The sequence below is a fragment of the Rhinatrema bivittatum genome, chromosome 10 (genome assembly GCF_901001135.1).
Source record: "Rhinatrema bivittatum chromosome 10, aRhiBiv1.1, whole genome shotgun sequence".
In the NCBI taxonomy this organism is placed as follows: Eukaryota; Metazoa; Chordata; class Amphibia; order Gymnophiona; family Rhinatrematidae; genus Rhinatrema; species Rhinatrema bivittatum.
The window spans coordinates 72,331,356-72,352,382 of NC_042624.1; the positions used below are offsets into that span (position 1 = coordinate 72,331,356).

At 42.1% G+C, this 21,027-nt stretch overlaps 1 protein-coding gene across 1 annotated transcript in view; it reads left to right on the plus strand.

Annotated features, from left to right (window-relative positions):
- Nucleotides 1-296: 296 nt before the first annotated feature.
- RABGAP1L (RAB GTPase activating protein 1 like) overlaps nucleotides 297-21,027 on the plus strand; it is a 768,100-nt gene continuing 747,369 nt past the window's right edge. Inside the window, 1 exon segment of the mRNA XM_029618149.1 lies at nucleotides 297-504. The gene's annotated coding sequence lies outside the window, so the exon portion shown is untranslated.

Here is a 21,027-nt window from a genome sequence, read left to right on the forward strand (position 1 = left end):
CTAACACAATAAAGCTATATATATATTTTTTATTTTTAAATTATCTTTTTTCAGCCTTGTATAAGATCTATTATTCCAGGTTCTAATTGAAAAATAACTCTTTGAGCAATTCTGCAAAGTGTTCAACAGATCTGCTTGGAATCCCGGCCCGATACCGCTGCCCTGGCTCACTGCGGTTAGACCATCAACAACCACTGGGCCGCTCTTCGGTCCAGGAGGGCCCATACCTCCGCTCGGCTCGCGCGCAGGCCGAACGTGACGCCTACGGGCCTCCGCTGCCTCCTCGGGAGCGAGCGAGCGCGCGCGCGCCCCCCACAGCTGCCGCGTGTGTGTGTTCTCGGCTCGCGCCAGTGCTGGATCGATTCCAGTTGCAGAGCCAACGTCACGGCTCCAGAGTGGGGAAGCGGAGTGGAGTCGGCATCGGAGCTGCTGAGTGACAGCGCCTGAGCCCCGGCCGGCCGGCCGGGACGGCGACGACAGTAGAGGAGGAGAGCTCCCCTGCCGGTAAGAGCCTGGGCGGTGTCTCCGGTCACTGTTCTGTGTGGAAGGGGAAGGGGCTTATTTTTCGGGCGTTTGCTGCTGCTGTGGAAGCAGCTGGAATAAGTCGGCTTTTCCCGAGCGACCCTTTCTGGTCGGGGGGGGGACGTTTGTTGCTTGTGCTCTGCCTGCGTCCACACGGGGCCCTTACGGGTTAGTCTCCTTCGCTGACAGCCGCATCGGCGCTCAGACTTGGCACTGCGTGCAGCAGGCAGCTGCAGTTCTCGCGGCACAGATTTGTTTGTTAAGAGTTTTTCTGTCGCGTGTTGGTCTAGTATTTTCTCCCGGTTTGTTGCTGTTTATCCTGATTCAGCAGCTTCTTCTGTTAAAAGGCAGGGAACGCGAGTTCCTGGCTCAGCGGCGCGGCTTGTGTTTTGGTTGGTGTTTATTTCACTTCCTGTGATTGGAGCTTGACAGCTAGCAGGGTGCATTCCGCAGCCTGGGCACATCAGCAGAGGGACTTTGCACATCTGTGGGCTGCCCCATTCGTTGAGCGTCATTTCATTTAGTAAAACTACTTCACAAGACCGAATTAGTGGCCTACGTTTCAGGCGACCCTATGTATACAAAACACGCAAATCCAGACTCTGCACCCACTTCCAAATCCGGATTGCATGCACCATTCCAAAACAATTGTTAAACTACAGAAAAACTGAATCTTTTTTTTACTGAGGCCCATTTAGTGTGGTTTTTGTTTATTTATTGTACGAGGTAAGAGTCTATTGGTACCTGGCCTGGGAAGTAATGACACTGCCACTTACTGGTGAATCCTAATCGCTTCGACTCCTTTCGCATGTGATGTCTCCTTTCACATTTTTCTAAGTGAAGTCTATGTGCAGTAGTAAATGATGTAGCGTATATCTCAGCACTCATGATGGAACAAGTTTACTTTTCAGTCCTACAACTCACCTCCTCAGGTTTCAGAAAGGGGAATATAAAATATATAAAAATAAATTATAGAGAATTTTCTGTACCATATTTCAGGAAAATTAGAATTAGTCCACAAAAAAGTAAATTTTGTTTTTTACTATCCCACCCCACAGAGTAGAGTTGGGTAATATTGGTACCTTAACTATGCTTATGAATGGTCAGGTATTGCCAGAAGAAGAGACTTTAATCCCAAAAGTTAGCATCATCTTTACCTGACTACCTCTTTTAAGTAAATGTTGTTTTCTCATCATGGAATAATGCAGTAATTCTTGATAGCCTGGGCAGTTTCAGTTCTGGAGGAGTTGAAAGCTGAGAAACAGATAAAGCATAAATTTATCTGTTTGGGTAATTGGGTAATTTGCCAGGTTCTTGTGGCCTGGTTTTTGGCCTCTGTTGGAAACAGGATGCTGGGCTTGATGGACCCTTGGACTGACCCAGCATGGCAATTTCTTATGTTCTTATGTTCTTACAAGGGCTTTTTGCTAGTTTAGTGTAAAGTGAAATATCTGATTTCCTTTTATTTTTTTTTCCAGAAAAATGTGAAACCTGAATTGAAAGCAATAAGAATTAACAGACAATAGACTCAATGCCTAGGGAAATACACTCCATAAAAAACTATTTGAGCATCTGTAAGACCTGGTTGTTTACTCTTGATTGATTTAGGGAGGTGTGATGGACTGAATTTTTTGTTACATCTGATCATATTATAATCTTTTATTTTCAACTGTTTGTGATTGTTTTTATTTGTAGTTTTAATTTTATTAAAATTGTTTTTAGGTTGTTGAATGTTGTGATTTTTATTTGTTGTAGTTTATGTACTTGATCAAAGAATAGAGGCCAGTGACTACAATCAAGAGTGGCACATTTCAAAGACAAATATGACAAATTGAACTAGGAATAAATAAATAAATGAACATTACTGTAAAAGAAGTAGGTATCAAAATAAAATAACCATTCACAAAATAAAATGAATGCAGTTTTACATGTAGTAAAATTATTTTAATAAAATTGTCTAAAATAAATATATGCATAGTAATAAATACAGCAGTCAATAAAGATTAAAAATAAAAAATCCCGACATGATCATGTTTCAGCAGAGATGCACCACAGTTTAATCTATGGTGCAGTGTTGCTAGCTGTGTTGATAACTTTGTCCCTGTGTTTGCAAACAAGTTATTTCATTCTTGGCATGTTTGGATGCAAGTAGTAGTGGAAAGAATGTGATCAGTTACTGAGAGGTAGTTATTGATCCAACATTCCCCCCATAGGAGGATTTGATTAATTCCATCAGAGATGTTTTGGCAATCCCTGAAGAACTCCTTTCAAATTTCCACTTATGTGAGGCTGCTTGGTCCACTCTTACAGGACAGCAGTTTGTCAGTGGAGGAGATTTGTCTATTTGGGATTCTCCTTTTCACCTAACAGAGATGTTGCACATCTTTTCACTACTGTATCCGATGTTAAATTCTTATATCCCCTGAAGCGGGCTTTGCTGAAACACGATCATGTTGGGATTTTTTAATATTGACTGTTGTATTTATTTTATTGTATACAATAAAATTTTTTACTACATGTAAAACTGCATTTATTTATTATGTGGTTGGTTATTTTATTTTATTGATACCTCCTTTTACGGTAGTGTTAATTTATTATTATTCCTAGTTCAGTATTTTATAGTTGTCTTTTGAAGTGTGCCACTCTTCTGCTTTTTTCTTTTCTATGTTTTGTACTTGCCCAATGCCCTTGTTAGAGGTTTTGTTTTATAAATATTAATAATAAATAAAAACAAAATTTTAGTTTCAAGTGATGACTTATGGGTTCATGGAGTCCATTAAGCAGAGACACAGAAAAGCCCATTGATAATGACAGATCTTAAGGGCAATAAGTCAGATTTAGTTTGGCATTCATTCATGATAGAATAGAACTGACTTTCATTTGCAGTTTACTTTGAACTGTTAGATGGCAAACGTTAAAGGAACTGAAAGCTTCTCTTGCAGTCCAAAAAGTTCTAGGAATAACTGAAAATACGGTAGCACTTTGCTGTCCTTGCTGTATATGACCAGGTAATTTTCTTTTTTTAATGCTTGGAATTGTTAATTACAGTTCAGAGAGTCATCATTTTCTGTGAAAGGATGTAATTTTTCTAATGGTTTCCACTTAGTGCTTTGCACTGAAAGCTCTTGTAAGGACCTACTTTAATTGTGGTCTTTCTGCAAAATCACAATTAAAGTAGGACCTTTCCCAGGACCTGGTAAAAAAAAAAAAAAAAATCCAGGTGCCAGATTGCTTGGGATTCCTAAAATTCTATGCTTGCTGCTGAAGTTGGCCCTGAGATTAGATCTGGGAGAAGGGCTGATACTGGGTCCCGGAGCTTCTGCTGGACTGCAGGAGCGGGAAATAAAAATAAAGCAAAAAAAAAAAAACCCAACACAAACCATGAAGATGTTTTTCCTCTGACGCCTATGAATTTTGGCTGCCTCTTACATTGTGTAAAAAAAAGTTCCACTCCTGAGCTTACAGTTAGCTGTTTCCTGCAATTTTGTTCAATCATCTCTATCTGTTTGAAGTTCATCTTGGAATTTAGGTAGGATTCTGTGGCTTCCAACGACTTTATTCAGCAGGGGTTTACTTTTCCTTTATAAACACTGGATTCCCTGAGCATGTAAATTTAAAACTTAGTGATAGCAATAAATTTTCTATTTGCCTTGCTCATCCTCTCCTACCTGTAAGACAGTAATAAGTTCATGTGATTAAGGGTGCAGTGTAGAGCTACTTCTGAAACTCTTCCCAGTTGTATTTTTGATAAATGTTAACAAATTAAAGGGCTTGACATTTGAACGAAAAGGTTCCATCTAGAAGGTACTCTTTGCTGCAGGCTGTCTCTGGAAGTTAACATTTGAGCAGTACGGTACTGCTTTGACATAACTCAGCAAGCTTATGGGGGCAGTGTCTACAAATGGGTTTGTTTTGTGCATACCTTTCCAGGAATGAACCTTATTCGTAAGCCAGGGTATGTTGGGAATGATCTCAGTTTTTCAAGTTTACTGCTAATGCCCTTCTTAATACTTGTATTGTGCTAAAAAGAACCTCCTCCTGGAGTTCACAGGGTGTAATCTTTATAGGCAGTGTGAGAAAAATCATGGATGGTGCAGGGCTTTTCTGTTTGTAGCTGTATAGGCTAGTGTGATGAGCAGTGCATAGCTTGGTCCTTCTCCTAGGATCCACAATTGTCCCAGCAGCAACACATCGAGTCTTGACCATCCTAAGTCCCAGGAATCTGGTCTTGGAGTTGAATCTAGAGCTGCACTTTTGCAATAGTGACTTGATCTCATACGCATTTTTTAAGCCATTGCACGCGGTTCTATCTCTGTTATCTGTTTGTGCTGTAGCCATGCACTGTATCTTTGACATGCAGTAGTAAAAGAAAAACATCGACTCAGTTTCTATTCTTAACAGTTGTTTAGAGTTCTGTCACTTCACTGATATTTCTATCATGTTTTTTTTTAATTTTTTACCTCTGGGTACTCTAGTTAGCAATCTCTGTGGGACTTAATAACTGGATGCAACTGCAAGGCTGGTTTAGGAATCACTGAAGTAATGTTACTCCTGGGGGAATTCTGCGCAAAAAAATTTAAAATTCTGCAACAAAACATTTAAAATTCTGCGCACACATTTTCTAAATTCTGCACATTTATTTGTCAAAATAACGCACTATTTTTTTTGCAAATTATCAGTCATATGCTTTCACATACCATCTGTCACACATATGTTCTGTCTCCCCACATACAATTCTCTGTCACACACACACACTCTCTCCCCCCCCCCCCACACACACATACACACCCAGACTCTCAAGCAGACATCTACCCACCCACACCGGCTTACAGCAAACACACGGGGTCACACATACACTCTCAGGGCCATGGCTTGGACGTGGGCCTCTTTTTCAGCCACCAGTGGGGGACAATTTTGGATCCTCAGCATGGCCACAAAAATGGTCCGGAAAAATTGACAGAAACTTGGCTCTGTTGTTAAGATGATGGACTCAGCCAGCCCTTCTCAGTTGTCAACACCAGCCACGAGTGATCCCATCGATCTGGCCACAGTGATGCTTGCTGTATGGATGACAAATTGGGCAAACTACATACCAGCTTCGATGATATTCAACTCCTACTTACTGATAATATCCGGTGCCCCGCTGAGGCCGAATTGTGTATCTATGTGCTGGAAACGCGTGTACAGGCCCTGGAACAAGATCTCACTGGGGCCCGGGCAGAGGTGGCCAAGCATGAATTTAAGTTGGAGAACTTAGAAAATCGCTCCTGCAGGAGTAACCTCCACGTTATCAGTTTCCTGGAACTGCTCCAGAGCAGGACCTCCTTGATACTTTAGAAACCTGGCTACCCCAAGCACTGAAATCCCCCGACACTTCGGCAGGCCTTCGCATTGAGTGCACACATCGGGTGGGAGCTAAACCTGGCAAACGGGGGAAACCCAGACCAGTCCTTGCTAAGATGCTCAATTTTCGCCATAAAGAGAAGATTCTGAGACTCTATCACCAGCATTGGGCCCTTGAATAGGAAGGCACAAAAATTCTGGTGTTTCTTGATTATTCCCTAGCGGTTTTGGCATGTCGAAGAGTGTTTGCACAAATTTGCTCCCAGTTAGTATAACATCAGATAAAATTTATGCTGCAATATCTGGCACGGCTGAAAGTGACTTTTAATAATAATTCCACTTTGTCTTTTGACTCTGCAACACCAAGTTGAAAGAAACAGAAGTGCAAACCTCAGGCCTCACCTGAGCTGGCTGTGACTGTTTCTGCAGTGATTGGGCTGGAGTCATTCAACAGGAGGCTGTTTTGATAAAACCTCGCCCGTGCCGTGATGCCTCCTCGAGCTTTCGGTGATGCTTCCTTTTCCAGCAAGTGAGCATGCTAACATAATAATAGTCTCGGCGGCAGTGTAGCCAAGAGTGCTATGCTAGATGAGGGAGGACATTTTGCGATTCTGCGAGGTGAGGGAGGAAATCTGTGGGAAGGGAGAATTCTGCGCAAATTCTGCATTCCGCAGTAGCGCAGAATTCCCCCAGGAGTAATTTAATGTGAGTGTAACACTGTTATCAATTTTATGTGCATATATAAGCTGTTAGGCTTTGTTTGTGCTTATTTTTCCTTTGTGAATGAGTAAATTTGGGCAGTAACAAAATGTTTTCAGGTTAGTTAGATGACATAGTGCTTTCAAGTAGGAGACCTACGTTTGTGAAAAACCTCAAGCCTCTTGCTCCATGGGCCACCTGGTGCTAGGAAGGTAGGAAGAAGACTGCATTGCTCATTAGCCAGGCCTGGATTTAAGATTATAGTGTCGGTAGGCAAAGGGCCATGACAGAGCATTTCACTTCCAGAAATCAAAGAGCAGCAGAAGGAGTCCTAGTTCTCAGGCACCTTCAGAATTTGGCACCCTAGGCATGTACTTATGCTGCCTATTTTGAAATCCAGCCCTGTCTTTAGCATACTGTGGTAACTTCTTAGGCATTGTGTTCTGCATGGTGATGTTATCTGCTTTCGTGCTCAATTAGAGCAGTGATTCTCTACCTGGTCCTGAGGGACCTCCTCTCTAGTCAGAATATCCACAATGATTATACATGCAATGGAGGCAAAAATGCAAATGTCACATAAATATTCATTGTAGATATCCTGAAAACATGACTGGCCAGGCAGTCCTGGAAGTCTGGAATGAGAACCACTTTTTTAGAAGAACTGATGAGCAGTGAGATTAGGAGGAGAAGAGCTTCAGCAACCCTCAGATTGGTTCCAAACCTTACTTGCAAGCCCCGCATTTCCATTGTCACTGTTCTCTCCCCATTCCAATACTGCTGCTTCTATTCCTCCTCCCCTTCCTACGTTGTAGCTGATCGAGGTCCCAGCATTTATTTATTTGATAACCTTATAATCTACCACAACAAACAAATGCTGTATATGAGGAACAACATAATATAGTACATAGCAAGCACATAATCATAACATATAACAAACAATTAGAAACCCATCCATAAAATAAACATTAAAACATAAGCACACAACAACAGCAGCTCTCTCCTCTTCCTCCATCGTAACCTATTCCGTAGAAAACCTACTGGGAAAGACATGCCTTTTACCATTTTCCTGAAAGATATATAATCAGTATGGGCTTGCAGAGGAAATTTATTTCACAAAAGAGGAACAATGCAGTTAAATGCCCTTTGCCTGCAAATCACCCATGAATGATGTGCTGGATGCTGATCTGCTACGTAGAGCCATCCATAATTTCTAGGGAATGTGGGATTGTGAGCCAGTGTATGCTCAGTTCCTATGCAGCCCTGCTCCCTTAATCCCATGGGTTTCCTTTTAAAACAGGAAACCCACAGAAGGGGGCAGGGCTTCTATGGGGTTGTGAGGAAAGCGGTAGTTCTAGACATCCTAGAATGCTGATGATGGCTCTCTGTAGCAGAATGACGCCTGGAACATCAAAGATGAGGTAGCTAAAAGACTGATTGAATTTCAGGAATACCACACAGAATTTGCTAGCTTGCAAGTGATATTCCAATTTCCTTTCTGCTTGTGATACCTTTCAGTTTCTCTAGTGAACCTGAAAGATATAAGGCATATTGACAAACTAAAGATTTGCAAATAACTTGGACCAGAAGGTATACAAAATGTTGAAAGAACTGAAAAATGAAATTGCAGATATATTATTACTAATTTGTAAACTATCTTTAGAATCATCGAAGGTACCTGAAGATTGGAGAGTATACTGTGGTTATGCATGCACAATATATTCAGATGATAATTCAGAATCGCCACAGTTCATGAGTGGTAGATTTATTGTATGATGGGCCTCAAATCTTAGAAATTCTTTTTTGCATTTTATGGCTTTCAGGATTACTTTATTAAGTTGAAGGGAGGATATTTATAGTGTTGAACTGTTTATCCTTCACTGCAAAAGATTCTCTTGTTGTGTGTAACACATAACTAAATGCCAGAGAGCCTAGGTGTGAGATACAAGTGTTGTCACTAAGTCAAGCATATTACTGTACATGAGATATGAGACAGAAATGTTGAACATGAGATCTTAACACAGGAGACTCCATAACTCTGTATGCATTCAGGAAGAAACTCAGAGCTACAGTGTTCTCATTAGTATTTTTTTGGTGGATAGGTTTCACAAAAAATGCAATTACAGTTGTGGTTTAAAATACTTTTAAGTTATTGAATTATCTAAAGGTTGTGTTTAAGCTTCTGTGTTTATCCATGCACCAGCTGCATTGTTGTCATTATTATAATTATTATTTATTTGATATACTGTACTTCCCTTAAGAATCATTGGAGCAGTAAATTAAACAGCATATATAATTTGCAAATAAAAACATTATGTAAGTTATTTCATTACAACAACTAGTAATTAACAAAACCATGTAAAATAGCAGAAAAAATTCAAAACAGTAAATTATAAAACTTTTTAAAACAAATAATAGCACAACTTTATACATGAACCCAACAGAAAATAATAGATAGAAAGTAATAATGATAGAAAGATTCATATTAGGTTAACACACAGATGACTTCTTAGATTCAAACATGCCCTACGTAAATTTCAGCAATTCTTAATGAATAGCTTTCTGTTTAAGCTGTAGGCATGGTGGTGACTACAAAATTTCCACTGATCATAGCTGATACACCTTATCTAAAGATGAAGTCTCTGACATTAGGATCATAGTGAGTCGGAATTTAGAAGGTTTTTTTGGACTGGCTTTGGGCTATTTTGCTGAGGCCTCTTCCATTAATAACTTGTAGTTTAAATTATTTGCTAAATAAAATCAGGGACGGTAACTTTGCTCAGGCGCGTGAGCACACATGTGCCAGCTCACGCCAAAGGACGCGGCCATTTTATAACATACGCATGTATGTGCACACAGGATATAAAATGGACTGACTGCACGTATGTATGCGCACAATTTTATATGGATGCGCAGAAATGCCGCTTCTGCCGCGTAAATGGGGGGGGGGGGGGTTTATGAGGGAAGTGCACCGATGCCATAGGGAGTTTTCCCATTTTAGCCCCAGTTAATGGATGGGACTTTCCAACTCCCATAATTTAATAGTCTCTCTTTCCCCCCGTTATTCCTGACCCTTAAAATCCCGCTGACTAGCCTAGATTTACATATTTTATTACTTACGCGCCATTCATAGCACTAGTAAAGTTACGCAGCAGGAGACCCTGGCGCGCGCCTGGGCGTGTAAATACCTACGCGCACGTTTCATGCTAAAGTCCCTGAATGCTCATGTCCTGCCCAGACTGTGCCCACATCCTGCCCCTTTTTTGGGCTTTGTCACTTGTGTGCGTAGCGGGAGATTCGCGGGCGGCTTTTAAAATCCACTCGGCATGCGCCGGCCAAACATGTATCTCCTGGTTTTAGCGCGCGCCGGGCTTTTAAAATTCACCCCATGTTTTTAGTTGTTCTTCAGTTTTCACCGGTGTGATTTGCACATTGTGCTGAGGCTGTTTGCTGAATGAGGCGTTGCAGGCTTTCTCCTGTATTTGTAGCTCTGACACTTTGTCCAGTTTGAACTGCCTAGCTTTGAGTTCTCAGACTTGATATTTTTCTTGAATTCTAAGCTATTTTCTTATTTTCTTCTCTTAAAAAAGTGAATTATAGTGTGGACACGTATTGAAATACTTTTAAGGTTATATAGACAGGGTGAAAATAGTCATTCTGTTGAATATTGTAATTTTCATATTTAGTACACACTTTTTTTTCTTCAAAATAGTGGCTAAGAATAGGGAGAGTATGTATTATACAGAAAAAAATGTTTTTTTTCCTTTAAGTATGCAAGACCATCATTTAGGAGCTGGCTGACAACCACTGCAAATTCAACAGAAGATATGTCAGGTTAGAAGTGCTGAGCACACTCTTTCCCCAGCCCAACCCAAGTAGTCTTGCACTTCCCCCCTCCTACTGTTTGTTTCCTTTGGATCCTATCACCCTGTTTCCAGACAGCCCATTGCTCTGGCTGTCTCTAGTCCCGTAGCCCTCTGTTTAGTTGTGACCTAGTCAGTAGCTCCCGTGGCCGTTCGTGTCTTTTTCAGTGGAGTGTGCGCACTTATTCTCTGAGTGACTTGCATAGTTTAGCATCTTTGTGGATAGGTTTTAAATCACACATGTAGTTCATCAGTTATGCACATAGGGCCGGATTTTAAGAAATAGGCCCGGGCGTAGATTTGTGTGCGCAACCCGACTCGCACAAATCTACTCCCGATTTTTATAGCTCCCGGGTTGCGCACACAAATCTACGCCTGCGCCTATTTCTTAAAATCCGGCCCTATGTGCATAACTGATGAACTACACGTGTGATTTAAATCCTATCCACAAAGATGCTAAACTATGCAAGTCACTCAGAGAATAAGTGCACACACTCCACTGAAAAGACACCAACAGATACGCGTGAAATATACGTGCATAACCCTTTGAAAATCCACCCCATAAGTTCTAAGATACAATGTGTACTGGTCTCAGCACGTGCACCCCACCATTTGCCAAAAGAATCACCACTTCTGGAAGTTAATTATATGTATGGTGTATCTATCTAGCTATCTATAGATGTTTGGTGAGCAACCATAAATACATTCAAGAAGTGTTGTTTCTATTAAGTTTTTTAAATTTCTTCCTATTTCCAAGACATAAATAAGAATTAACATGTATTAAATATATAGACATGCACAATTTGACATGTTAGAAAATAAAGGAGTGGAGAATGTAATAGATAATGTCATAATACTTCTATATCAATCCATGGTGAAATTGCAGCTGAGTTCAGTATGCAGTTCTGGTCGCCGCATCTCAGAAAAGATATACAGTAGTAGAAATGGAAAAGGTACAGAGAAGGGTGGCTAAAATAAGAACATAAGAACATGCCATACTAGGTCCATCAAGCCCAGCATCCTGTTTCCAATAGTGGCCAATCCAGGCCATATGAACCTGGCAAGTACCCAAAAACTAAGTCTATCCCATGCTACTGTTGCTAATAATAGCAGTGGTTATTCTCTAAGTCAACTTAATTAATAGCAGGTAATGGACTTCAAGAACTTATCCAATCCTTTTTTAAACACAGCTATACTAACTGCACTAACCACATCCTCTGGCAACAAATTCCAGAGTTTAATTGTGTGTTAAGTGAAAAAGAACTTTTTCCGAATAGTTTTAAATGTGCCACACACTAACTTCATGGAGTGCCCCCTAGTCTTTCTATTATCCGAAAGAGTAAATAACTGATTTACATTAACTTGTTCTAGACCTCTCATGATTTTAAACACATCTATCATATCCCCCCTCAGCCGTCTCTTCTCCAAGCTGAAAAGTCCTAACCTCTTTAATCTTTCCTCATAGGGGAGCTGTTCCATTCCCTTTATCATTTTGGTTGCCCTTCTCTGTACCTTCTCCATCGCAACTATATCTTTTTTGTGATGCGGCGTCCAGAATTGTACACAGTATTCAAGGTGCGGTCTCACCATGGAACGATACAGAGGCAATATGACATTTTCCGTTTTATTCAGCATTCCCTTTCTAATAATTTCCAACATTCTGTTTGCTTTTTTGACTGCCGCAGCACACTGAACCGATGATTTCAATGTGTTATCCACATGACACCTAGATCTCTTTCTTGGGTTGTAGCACCTAATATGGAACCCAACATTGTGTAATTATAGCATGGGTTATTTTTCCCTATATGCATCACCTTGCACTTATCCACATTAAATTTCATCTGCCATTTGGATGCCCAATTTTCCAGTTTCAGAAGGTCTTCCTGCAATTTATCACAATCTGCTTGTGATTTAACTACTTTGAACAATTTTGTATCATCTGCAAATTTTGATTACCTTACTCGTCATATTTCTTTCCAGATCATTTATAAATATATTGAAAAGTACGGGTCCGAATACAGATCCCTGAGGCACTCCACTGCCCACTCCCCTCCACTGAGAAAATTGTCCATTTAATCATACTCTGTTTCCTGTCTTTTAGCCAGTTTGTAATCCACGAAAGGACATTACCACCTATCCCATGACATTTTACTTTTCCTAGAAGCCTCTCATGAAGAACTTTGTCAAACGCCTTCTGAAAATTCAAATATACTACATCTACCGGTTTACCTTTATCTAAATGTTTATTAACTCCTTCAAAAACGTGAAGCAGATTTGTGATGCAAGACCTGCCTTGGGTAAAGCCATGCTGACTTTGTTCCATTAAACCATGTCTTTCTATATGTTCTGTGATTTTGATATTTAGTACACTTTCCACCATTTTTCCTGGCACTGAAGTCAGGCTAACAGGTCTGTAGTTTCTAGTATCACCTCTGGAGCCCTTTTAAATATGGGGGTTACATTAGCTATCCTCCGGTCTTCAGGTACAATGGATGATTTTAATGATAGGTTGCAAATTTTTACTAATAAGTCTGAAATTTCATTTTTGTTAAAATTTGCAACCTATCATTAAAATCATTCATTGTACCTGAAGACTGGAAGGTGATATAGGGGATCCTTTATAATTATGAGGAAAGGCTAAAGAGGTTAGGGCTGTTCAGCTTGGAGAAGTGACGGCTGAGGGGGGATATGATAGAGGTCTATGAAATCATGAGTGACTTAGAATAGGTAAATGTGAATCGGTTATGTACTCTTTGAAAAAATAAAAAGACTAGGAGACATTCAATAAAGTTAGTAAGTAGCACATTTAAAGTAAATTGGAGAAAATTATTTTTTATGCGATGCACAATTGAGCTCTGGAATTCATTGTTGGAGAATGTGATAAAAACATTTAGCATAGATGGATTTAAAAAAGGGTTGGACATGATCCTGGAGGAGAAGTCCAAAAATTGTTATTAACCAGATAATGGGGAAAGCCATTGCTTATGATTGGGTGTTAACAGCATGGGATCTGTCTACTGTTTGGGATCTTGCCAAATTCTTGTGACCTGGATTGGCCACTGATGGAAACAGGAAATTGAGCTTTGTAGACCCTCAGTGTGACCCAGCATGGCAATTCTTTTGTAAAAACAAATGGTTTTAATTAAAAAAAAAAACCAACAAAAAACATTCATATTCAGAGTCTGAATCACAATCCCCAAATAGTTTACAGATCTCCATTCTGTCTTTTTGTCTCTCTCATCATCACTATAAAAGACATCGCCACAGACATTGCCCTCATTGTCTTTGGCTGTGTCATCATCCTAGTGAATAGCATCTTCTGAACCATCCAAGGTATTTGTGAATCAGTACTTCCTAAAGTCATGTTCGCTCATGGATGGGTAAATTGTATTCCAGGCCTTGTACTTAGTAGGGGAGGGATGACTGGGGGCTTAGGGAACTTTGTTGCTGGTAATGATAGTGTTGTACTTGCTTTTTACTGGTCATAATAAAAATTGTGAATTGAAAAAAAAAATTGTATTCCAGGCTTCCTTGATCTATAGGCAATGATTAGAAGGTCTGGTTTCCTCTGGTTGCCTGATTGCAGAAATGCATGTTCCAGCATAAAGCCACTTGTTCCATTTTTTTGTGCATCTTTAAGAATTTGAACACAAGGGGGAAACCATAGTCTTGTGGTACCTGATAGCTACTCCTGCGGGAATTTTGCACAGTGCAGAATTTGCACAGAATTTTATGTTTTGCGGAAGAGGAAAGCGGTAGGATATGAGTGGATAGGTTTGTGCAGGCCAGGAGATGAAGGAGGTGGTCTCTTTCATACCAGCACTGTTTTTTTCCTTCCTCTAAACCTGATACTGATTCTACCCTCACTGTTCTGGCACATCGCGTCCACCCCTAAGCCTGACTTAGTCACTGCTGTGGGTCCTATCTTCTGCCACTGCAGGCACTGGGAGCTAGTTCCTTCTTCCATGCAGGAGCAAGCTGATCAAGAAATTTGCTTTCTTGGGAGGATTGGTTATTTATTTTATTTTTTTAAAGCTGTTCCAGAGCCTCTCCTATTTTGGCTCACAACAGTGGTGACATCAGAGCTAGCAGGCTTACAGGGGCAGTGCTTCCAACATTAATAGCAGAAGACTGAAGTGAAAGGTGGAGGAGGTGGTGATAAGGGGTTTGAGCCTGTTAGGGTAAGGGGAGAGCTGAGCCTGTGGTGGGGTGGGGGGGAGAGAGGGAGGAAAGAGGAAAAAGAGAGTTGAGATGGGTGATGAGCCTGAAGTGGAGGAGGAGAAGGGAAAGAGAGAGCTGGGGGATTGGTGTTGTCTGAGGTTGGGGGAGGGATATCCCTGGGAGAGGTGGGTGTTGAGCCTAAGGTTGGGGGAGGGAGAGAGAGCAAGCTGGTGGGGCTTGAATGTGAGTGACTGAGAAACATCTGGAGGTTTAGTCTGTTGGGTAGGAGAAAGAACTGGGTGGGGTTGATCCTGTGATAGAAGAGAGAGGGAGAACAGGCCGAGTGGGGGAGAGAGAATGCTGGAGGTTTAGCTTGGTGGGTAGGAGAGACCTAGTTTGGGGAGAAAGGGTGAGAGAGCACATGAGAGACAGAGAGAGAATATGAGGTAGGGGATTTGAGTCAGTGTAGTTACAGTACTCGTGGGTAAATCTACATTAAAAATGTTAAAATCTGCACTTTGAGTGGTAATTTTTCTTCCATATTGCATTCTAAATTAATTATTATTCAGATAGTAATTGTGTTATTTTGGCAAAAATGTATGCCGAAGTTTGCAGAATTCTCAAGGCTTTTGCACAGAATTTCCCCAGGAGTAGAAGGCAACACAGTCTTCAACTGCAAAGTGTCATTGTGGGTGAAGGGAAAAGGAGACTTGAATGGTAGAGGTTCCTTACGAGCAGATACATGACTGGGAGCCATCAGTGCAGGTATTTGAAACAGCCACATAACTAGGGGTCCTAAAATAGGGCATGTATATTATACATGGTTATAGAAGATTTTCAAGATTTTGACAGTGAAACCTAAGGTGTGTATTATGCATGGGGCTGTGTTTTGGCGGCTGAGCTGCATCAGGGGGTAACCACAATACAATATCAAGTTTAAGGGAGAGGATTCTAGGTGAGAGGGTCTTGGAAGTCCAGAAGTTGAAGAAGAGGGTTGTGGAAGCTGGGGGCGAGTATAGTAGGAGGTGTCAGAGGAAAGATGACCTGCCTGGGAAACTGTACCAGAGTGAAATGGAAGCTCTAAGGAAAAGAGTGTGTGGACTAGTGTACTGAAAGGTGCCAGAGGAAAGGGTAGCCTGCCTGGGAAAGTTCACCAGAGTAAGACTGATTCAGCTCAATTAGCTTGAGACATCAGAGAGAGAGAGAGAGAGAGAAAAGGACCTTGAAGAAAAGATTACAGCTACCAAAGGTACTGGGATGGCCCAGAGTGGAAGGGGGTACACGTCCCAAAGAGCTGACACTTTTTGGGGAAGAAGTGTGAAGAGAGTCTTTATTTTTGACTTTTTGGATTGAGTTACTGTGTGAACACTGTTTTGGAAGTATATCTGTTTTTGGATTTTGATTTCTCTGCCATCAGTCAATAATGATTTTTATTTTGAACAGCACTGTTGTGCAGAGTGTCTTTTTGGAGTGCTTGACTAATGAGCAGGAAAAGCCCCTGGGAGTACAAAACCCTAAAGGTTTTGAAAAGAATGAACTTTTTCCCTTCTGTGTGGGAATGTATCATGCCGCCGCCACTGGACTGCTACACCCATTTGGCGCCCTGTACTTTATAGCTCTGGGCCCGGCGTGGTGCCATGTCTCCTGCGGCGATGTCCCAGTATGGATCTTCGGGATTGCATCCTGTGGCCTAGACTAAGAGCATGCAGCACTCACTGGATTTATAGGCCCAGCCTCCAGGACTTCCTGTGGTGCACGCTGATGACATCACTGCTGCTCTAAAATGAAAGGAGGCTCGGTCAGTGCCTGAGTAATAGCTCCTGATCCTTTATCTAGTGCCATTTTGGTTCCTGATTCTGTTCTTCCTCAGTGTTCCAACCTTGCCTTGCTGCTGCCTCAGTGTTCCAGCCTTGCCTGGCTCCTGCCTGCGGACTATTCTGGACCAGCCCCTTTTCACCAGTCAGCTACTGTCTATTGGAGCCTAAGCAGTGCAGTGTGCTGGTTAGGCTGCATCAATCCAATAGTGGCCCCAAGGGTCTACACATCTTGAGTCATGTCAGGGAACCCCAGGAGACCATGGGGCCTTGAATAGTTCATGGCTCTCCCTGTGTGCCCCTGTGCCCAGGACCTGACCGGGATGGGGGCTAAACAATGTTCTATCACTAGTTCTTGGGAGAGTTATACTTCTGGTCAACATGTCTCTTGTTCTGATTTCATACCTTGATCATATCTTGATCATACCTGTAGATTTCATACCTTGATCATACCTGTAGATTATTAGATTCATACCTTGATTCATACCTGTAGATTATTAGAAGGCTGCCAGTCTACATGACCACCAAGAATATAAGGTCTGTGTACTGTGCTACTGCTGAGGCCTGTGCTTCCAATCTCAGGGCTTCTGAGAACTGTGTTCCTTTATTTGGGTGCTGCTGAGGTTTGTGCTGCTATACTTTGGGATTTTCAAAACCTACATATCAAGACCATTTTATGATTACTTTTCCCAGCCTGGACTGTGTCCAGTGCATCATTCAAGCCCATGATCGGCTTGAAAGAAACTATCCCCACCATTCCTTACAGGGATTCTCTAATATTCCCTGCAAATGTTTTAAATACAAGGCCTAATCAGTAACAAAGAAGACAAATGGACTACTGTACCCCTCAATTTCTTTCTCAAGTCACTTGAAATATTACATGTACATAAATTAGTTTTCAAAGTAGATTACGTTACTGGATGATGGAAGCCTGACTACTTATTAACTAAGCTTTAAGACTAGAATATTAGAATTTGATAGAACAGAACTTACTTATTCAGATGGACTCCCACATGACGTGTGGGACCACGGTGGCAGTCAGATCGCCTGAAATGTTGGTGAACATCCCAGACCAAACCTCTCCCCTCCCCACCTCACAGCCAGCTGTTCCCCCACAGGACATGAAAGTGACTTAGACTGGAAAGCATTTCTGAAGTCATGGTGCTGTATCCTTTCCCCTTTTTTTTCTGATGCTATGTTATGCTTCAGCAGCTATGACATGGCTTAAAGAGGCATAACAGACCTACTGCAGCTTCGACTGGCATACAGATAATGCAGTTTCACGTTGCACAGCAGCCATGGCACAGCTTCCAGGGGAGCAACTATCATGATGCAATTGAGTGGCATGACCCCCTGAGAAGTGCAGTACATCTGTAGCCCGGAGCTGAGGGAATACATATAGCAGTGACCCCAATGCTTTGTCTGTATTATCAGAACTCACTGATGAACTATGAGTGACAGCAGGTCATAAAGGCAGTAAATGGTGAGAAAAAAACTACAGACGCTATAGAAGATCCACACCCTCTTCCAAAATACTCACCTTTTGTTGATTACTTTAAAATCTATATGAATTCATTATTTCTCTTTTTTCACAAGGTCATAATTGGTTGAAAAGCTGGTGACAAAGTGGCATTGTGAGACTCAAAGGTGAAGGGAAGGAATATGTAGAGGCTGATGAGGAAAAAGTATTGCTTAACACAGTGATTCCCAATCTTTTTTTGTGTCGTGGCACACCGGGCATAGGGTTCACTTCATCGTGGCACATCATCACCATCATCTCTTCCCTCTCCCCCCACTTCTGGCCATCATCACTTTCCCTCTCCCCCTCCCTCTACCCTCTGGTATTATCACTTTCCCTTTCCTTTCCCCCCCCATTCCTGGCACCATCACGTTCTCTTCCCGTTCCTCTTCCTTCCACCCCCCTGGCATCATCAGCACCTTATCTTCCCTTCTCCCCACCCCCCTGGCATCATCACCTTCTTCCTGTCCCTCCACACCCCATGTTATCATCACCTTCTTTTTCTTTCCCCTGTCATTATCACCCTCCCTCTCCCTCCACCCTTTCTTTCCTTCTCCCTATCCCTCTACCCTTCTGGCATCACCACCACCACTTTCCTTCTCTCTCTACCCATATGGTATCATCATCTTCTCTTCTCTCTCCCTCTCCCTCCAATCTTCTGACATCATCATCACCTTCTTTTTCCCTTTCTCCTGATATCATCACCATCTTTCCTTCCTGCTCCCTAAACTTTCTCCCTTCACCCACTGGTATCATCATCACCTTCTGCCTCCAACCCTTGGCATTATCGCCACTTTCTCTTCCTTTTCCCTCTATCCTCTGGCATCATTATTACCTTATCTTCCCTCTTCCATGGCATCATTACCACTTTCTCTTCTCTTCCCTCCACCTCTCTGGCATCATCATCATCCCCTTAATCTTCCCTCTCCCCTGGCATCATCACTATTTTCCCTTCCCACCCCCCTCTCTTCACCCTTCTGGCATGATCACCTTCTCTCCCCTGGCATTATTATCACCTTTCCTCTCCTCCTACCCCTCTCCCTCCCATCCTCTGGTATCATCACTTTCACCCTCCACCCCTCTGACATCATCATTTTCTCTTCCCTTCCCTCTTTTTCAACCCTTTTGGGATCAACACCACCTTCTCTTCCCTCTCTCTTGGCATCATCATCATCTTCCCTTCCCTTTTCTCTCCCTTCCCCTCCCTGGTATCACCACCTTCTCCCTCCACCTCCTGGAATAATCGTCACTTTATTGTCCCTCCCCTCTCCCTCCACCCCTCTGGCACCATCATGATCTTAATTTCCTTCTCCCCCTTGGCATCATCATCTTCTTCCCTTTCCTCTACACTCCTGGAATATCATCACCTCCCTTGTCCCTTTACCCAGCCCCTCTAGCGCTTGTCATGATCACCTTCCCTTCCCTCTCCCCCGGGACACTCTGTGGCACATTCACATTTCCCCACCCCCAGCATATTCAACTGTTGCTTCTTCCTGTCCCCTTCCCTCCCCAGAGCTGGCAGAAGTCCGAGAAGCACTTACCTGGTGCTGTTTCTTCGTCCTTTGGCAGCCCTTGCCCTCTGCAATGTTAACAGCATGAGGCCAGCATGTCCAGCAAAAGAGAGCTAACGGAGAGGGAAGCAGCAGGAGCAGATAGAGTTCAGAGTTTATTGTTTTTATATACCGTCACATTAGCCATAGCCTTCACAGCGGTTTACAATTTAAATACAGTTAAGAAATACAATAATACATTCAATAAATAGTAATAACAATAAATAGTAATAACAGATGGGTGCTGTTCTCTGACCCCCTCTACTGGCAGGGGGACATTTTACAGGCAGGAAGGAAAGGAACAATGAAGACTGCCAGCAGCTCAACTTTTCATATCCGGCTCTTCCCACGGCATACCTGTGGGTCAGCTGCGGCACACTAATTGGGAAATACTGGCTTAACAAATATTTCTGTTTGGTGTTCACTGTGGGAAGGGCCTGGAGCAGGACCACATAAAACAAATACAAATAAGATTGGAAATGAAGTAAAGCTCAGTTGATTTTCAGAACCGTGTGTTCGTGAGTTGGCAACTAAACTTAAAATAGATAGGGTGTTGTGGGCTGGATGGGATACATCCGAGGGTACTAAGGAAACTTAGAGATATCCGGGCACCTCTGCTGGCTAATGTTTTCAGTGCTTTCTTAGAGTCTGGAGTAGTTCCAGAGGACTGGAAAAGGGTGGATGTGGTTCCTGTTCATAAAATGGAAGTAAGGAAGAGGCTTTGAACTGCAGGCCAGTTAGTCTGACCTCTGTGGTGAGCAAACTAATAGAATTGTTACTAAAACAGAGGGTAGTGTAGTTTTTTAATCCAATGGATTGCCGAATCTGAGGCAGCATGTTTTTTACCAGAGGTAAATATCTTTTCAGATGAATCTGATCTATTTTTTTGTTTGGATGACCAGAGATTTGGATCAAGGGAGAGCTATAGATGTAGTGTACTTGGATTTCAGCAAGGCCTTTGACACGGTTCTGCACAGAAGACTTGTAAATAAACAGTGTGCCCTTGGTATGGATCCTAAATGACTGACTGGGTTAGAAACTGGTTGAGTGGGAGGCGACAGAGGGTAGTGGTAAATTGAGTTTTCTCTGAGGGGGAGGGGGTTGTTACTAGCAGTGTGCCTCAGGGATCGATCCTTGGACTGGTTCTTTTCAATATTTTTGTGAGCAACATACCAGAAGGGTTGTTGGGAAAGGTTTCTTGTTTTGCTGATAATACCAGCAAAATCACCTTCTGCTGGCAGTTCTTAGTCAGGATAAAATGTCCTCTGGAGCTTGATAGTTCTGCTATTTCTTTTTTCATAGTATCTTCTTTCCCAAGGCAAACTCCAAGATGTGTCTGCAGCTGTATCTCTTGAAAATATCTTTTGACACTATAACTTACACCTATTATCCTCTTGTAGTAGCTCCCAAGTATCTGACCTAGCCTTGGATTCCTGCAGACATTAGTGAAATGACTAAAATTATCTCCTGGCATCAGAAAACAACTAGAGTGAGTATACGGAGTTGTGAAAGGGAGAAGAAAGTCAAGATGGGGGTATAGAGGCCCATAAGAGACATTG